We start from the raw sequence: 5040 nt of genomic DNA on the forward strand, positions 1-5040 counted from the left end.
GTTTTAGTTGTTGCTAAGTACTGCTTATGCCAGTCAAGGACTTTTCAGCTTCCCATGCTCTGCCAGGTGCACAAGAAACTGGGAGGGGGCACAGCCAGAATAGTTGATCCAAACTGACCAAAGGGCTAGTCCATACCATATGATGTCATGCTCAGTATAGAAACTGGGGGGGGGGGTTGGCTGGGGAGCAGCGAGCGCTGCTCGGGAACTGTCTGGGTATCGGTCGGCGGGTGGTGAGCAATTGCATTGTGCATCACCTGCTTTGTATATTATTATTGTTATCATTATTATATTGTTATTATTATCATTACTATTTGACTTTATTCCAATTATTAAACTGTTCTTATCTCAACCCAGGAGCGTTTCTCACTCTTACTCCTCCAATTCTCTCCCCCATCCCATCGCGGTAGGGGGAGTGAGCGAGCGGCTGCGTGGTGCTTAGCTGCTGGCTGGGACTAAACCACGACAGGCCTCCATCTGCTGCCTTGGCCCCAGGGATGGCAGGGTGCGGTTCCACCAATCTATCTCCCTCTCGCACTCCCTGATACTCCTCAGCCGTTCCACCTCCTCCTTCAGCTCTGCCACCAGGCTGAGGAGACCATCTACCTGGTCACAGCCAAGACATTTGCCGTCTCCGCTGCCCTCCAGTACGAGCGACAGGCTCAGGCACTCCCTGCAGCTGGAGACCTGGACGGCTGCATGTTTGTGCGGGAGCTCCATCTGGGTCGCCGCACTCCTTCTGGCAGAGGCTTTCGGGCGAGTGGTAACCGTAGCTGCCACGTATTCTCCTGGGAGGACGATGACCACTGCCTGAGTTTCCCTTTGGAACTAGGAGGGGGGGACTTGGCCTTCCCCGCGCGGGCTGCCCATGCAAAGTGCCGTGCACACTGACGCGCCACGGCCTCCTGACGTGCCCTGTTTGCCCGTCCTGGTCGCCGCGCTCCCGGTCACTCGCGCTCCCTGGGGGCTACTTTTATAGGTGGGGGGATTTGGCTGCCATCACTCCTGTCCCCACCCACGCTGCGTCACAGCTGCTGCACGTCAGCAGCTCGCCCTTTCCCGCTCTTCCCTGCTCTAGGCAGGGGGCTGGGCTGCCCGCTCTCTCCCTGCGCTTTTGCCACCTTAGCAAGGGTGCCCCGGCACGAGCGTCTGCTCCGGAGCCCTTTGCATCGGGGACTGCCACCGGGAGGATGGGAAGACGGGGCATCGCTCCAGGTGGCGGGTGCCCGTGGGAGAAACCACACCGATCAGCATCAACGCTGGGAGGACGGAGGCCTCCATCACTGTCCCAGTACCAGCATCGCCGCCCCAGCACCAGCATCACTGATGCAAACAGAAACCGCTCTGTTATGACCGAGGAACTACCTCACCCATGAGCTATTTTCCAGAAAGGGCTACTGTTGCTTGCCTGACATAAGCAATGCCCAAACAGGGTTTCTGATACACCTCCTGAGCACAGGCATGCAAACAAGGGATTGCTAAGACTCAGAGTAACTCACATCATTTAAGAACCCACAAATTTAATGGGAAAATGACCACAGAGAAAGGGGCCTTTTCAGAATCACTATCTATTCCTTTTCCATGTCCATATTTTCCTCACCGCGGGGCGGAAATACAGGCTCTGCAGCCCTGCAGCCAAATACGGTTCTGCGCAACATGGGGGAGAAGAAAGTAGAGACACCTGAACAGGGAATTTCAAATCTGTGAAGAATCAAGTAGAAACAGTTGCAAAGTGTAGCACCAATTTACAGACATTTAAACCTGATGGAGTCCAGTAGTAGAAGTATTACAGAGAACTAGAAGGGAGCACTGCAATCAAAAGGGTAAGCAACACAGACAGCTCTAGCTCCACATTTTCACCCAGTTGCCTTAAACAAAACAGGCTTGGGGTCCCCATTGCTCACTTCACCCTGGAATACTCCTATTCCTCGTCTGACAGCTGCTCTGCGCCTGGCTGAGGACAGACACAATCCACACTGACAGGAAGCAGAGATAAATACTGCACTTTCCGTGGTGACGTTTCCTTGGAAAAAAATACTTGGGAAAAAAAAAAACCAAAACAACCACAACTTGTTACTGCAAGAACCAGGAAGCAAAAAAATCCCTGACAGATTGACTGGAACTTCCTGGCTGTGGTACAGCCATCCACCCTCTGTACCCCCATTTCCCAAGAGCCGGCAGCACAGCTTGGGTTGGGGGGAAAGGCAAGGATCAGACCTCGGGGCCAACAGAGGGGCACAAGCATCTGCCAAGGGAGCCGCATCCAACCAGGAGCGCTCCCCTGGCTGCTTTGAAATCAAAGCCCCGGCGCGTGCTCTTACCAGGAGGGAGGAACAACTTCCATGGCTGGAAATCCCCATTTATCAAAGGCTGTCAACAAAGATGAGGTTGTCCATGAGCACCAGACCCACGTGAAGGCCTGGGGACAGCAAAGGCACCTGCTCTGCCCCCACCACAGCATGCCCGCTCCACAGCCTGCAGCCGTCTCTTGGAGAGGAGGCCGCTCCGCCTTCCCCTGCCCTGCGGACGTGAAACACCCACCTCCAGCTCTCAGGGCTCGGGCTGGCGACCCTCGGGGCAGCAGCAGGAACCGCTCGGACCCTGCCTGTGGCCTTGGCCCTGGGGCTGAGCACTCGCGGCTGGGCTGGGGAGCTGGGCCATGCTGGGGCCCAGGGGCACTGAGGTCTCCAGGTCCCTGTCCCCAGGCCCACCCACACTGGCAGATACCTGCCCCTGCCCCTGCCCCTGCCCCTGCCCCTGCTCCTGCCCCGGCCCCCCCCGCCTCTCCCCCATTTCTCCTCAGCCTGCTCGGCCTCTGCCCCCTCCGGCCCCGCCCCAGGCTGCCTGGGACTGACAGGCCGCCTCCGGCTCCGCTCATTGGCTCAGCTGTGGCCAATGGCGGGGCTGTTGCCAGGCGGGCACAGGAAGCAGGAAGGGAAGTGGGGGAGAGGAGGGCAGGCAAGGAGGGGAAGGGAGGGCAGGGCAGCTTGCCTGTATTTGCTCTGGATCGGCAAGGCTTTCTGAAAATGCAGCTCTGCCTGTGCTGCCAGCAGCCACAGCCCTGGGCAGGAGGAGCTGTGTGCCGGGAGCCGCTGGCATGGGCCAGGCCGGCAGCAGGCAGGAGACAGGGCTCTGCCCCCGGTCCCGCTGGCCGTGCTGAGCCCAGCACCCAGGGCTCTCCTCAGGCCTCGCCTTCCCCCGGGCGGTGAGGAGGAGGGACGCCCTGTCCTGGCATGGCCCAGGGCATCTTCCTGTGGCCAGGAGGAAGGACAGAGCCCCGTCCCTCTGTCCGTGGGGGCTGACCGCTGGCCTTCGCTTCTGTCCTGGGGCTCCCCAGCGCCGGCAGGCCCCGCAGAGCTTCAGGGCCAAGCAAATGCTGGGGCACCAGGGGCTCCTGGGGCTCTGGGCGGATTTGGGCATCTCTGGAGCTGAGCAGAAGTCTCGCAATCGCCGGCCCTTCTTCTCATGGGGGACTTCAACTTGCCGGACAGATTCTATCTGCTGGAAATACAACCCAGCAGAGAGGCAACAGTCTGGGAAGTTCCTCGAGTGTGTGGAGGATAACTTCCTGACGCAGCTGGTAAGCGAGCCTACCAGGGGAGGTGCCTCACTTGACCTGCTGTTTACAAACAGAGAAGGACTCGTGGGAGATGTCGTGGTGGGAGGCCGTCTTGGGCTTAGCGACCACGATACGATAGAGTTCTCGCTTCTGGGCAATGTAAAGAGGAGGGGCAGCCAAACTGTTACCATGGCCTTCCGGAGGGCAGACTTTGGCCTGTTGAGGACGCTGGTTGGGAAAGTCCCTTGGGAGGCAGTCCTGAAAGGCAAAGGGGTCCAGGAAGGCTGGGCCTTCTTCAAGAAGGAAGTCTTAAGGGCGCAGGAGCGGGCTGTGCCCGTGTGCCGTAAGACCAACTGGCAGGGAAGACGACTGGCCTGGCTGAACAGGGAGCTTTTGCTGGGACTCGGGGAAAAAAGGAGAGTCTGCCGCCTTTGGAAGAAGGGGCAGGCAACTCAGGAAGAGTACAGGGATCTTGTTAGGTCATGCAGGGAGGAAATTAGAAAAGCAGAAGCCCAGCTGGAGCTCAATCTGGCCACCAGCAGCCCTGGTGCGTGCCTTGCTGCTCGATGCTGACGCTGGTGCCATCTCTTTCTTGCCATCAGGCTGGGGGCTCGGAGACAGCCAGCCCTACACTGGGTCTTGGGGCCACCGGCAGGGGACTGGGGAACCTGAGAGGCACACTGGGGCCAGCTTGGGGCTCTGGGTCGGGCAATTGGCGCACCAGCCCCACCACCTTCACTCTTTGTCCCAGTGGGTGTAAACACTGGATGCACACTCAGCAAGTGTGCCCTCAGGTCGGTGCGGGGTGTCCTCAGCCCCCGCAGCATTTTGGCCTGGACTTTTTTGCGCAGCAGCCTGTCCCGGGCTTGCACGTCACGGGGATCCACACTCCGCGCCCTCTTGACCAGCAGCAAACAGGGTGGGCGGGCGAGCGGCAGATGCGGGGTGCTTTGCCCCCCAGCGTCCCCAGGGCTTTTGGGTCGCTCGAGCACCAAGGTGGGCACGTTGGTGTCCTCGGGTGCCATGTGCTTGCTGCTGCTTGCTTTTTGCCTGCTACTGCCTGCCTACTGCTGCCCGCCGCCGTGCCGTCCCTGCCCAGCCTCCCCTCCCACAGGGTTTTGGAGTGTTTTGCCACCCAGCACACCACCAACTTCTTCTTGGGTGACATGTAGTCCTGCGGGGAGGCGTCTTGCGCCTTGGGGGTGCCGTCTGGCGCGGGGCGCTTGGCCTGCTTGCTGCCTGCCTTGCCCAGGCTGGGCACCCGGCATGAGATGGCACCCAGCAGCAGCAGCAAGCGAATCAAAAGCACCTGGGGCTGCCTCCGCAGCGCCTCATCCACTGGTTGGGACATGCGGGATGGATGGTGCTGGGGGGCCAGCCAGGGTGCTGACCAGGGGAATTGGTAGCAGGATCTGCAGGGGGCTCAGCAGGGGCCTCTCCACAGGACCCTTCAGGAGATCCTTCCAGGGACTCTCCAGGGG

This window comes from Pelecanus crispus, chromosome 24 (genome assembly GCF_030463565.1).
Source record: "Pelecanus crispus isolate bPelCri1 chromosome 24, bPelCri1.pri, whole genome shotgun sequence".
Lineage (NCBI taxonomy): Eukaryota > Metazoa > Chordata > Aves > Pelecaniformes > Pelecanidae > Pelecanus > Pelecanus crispus.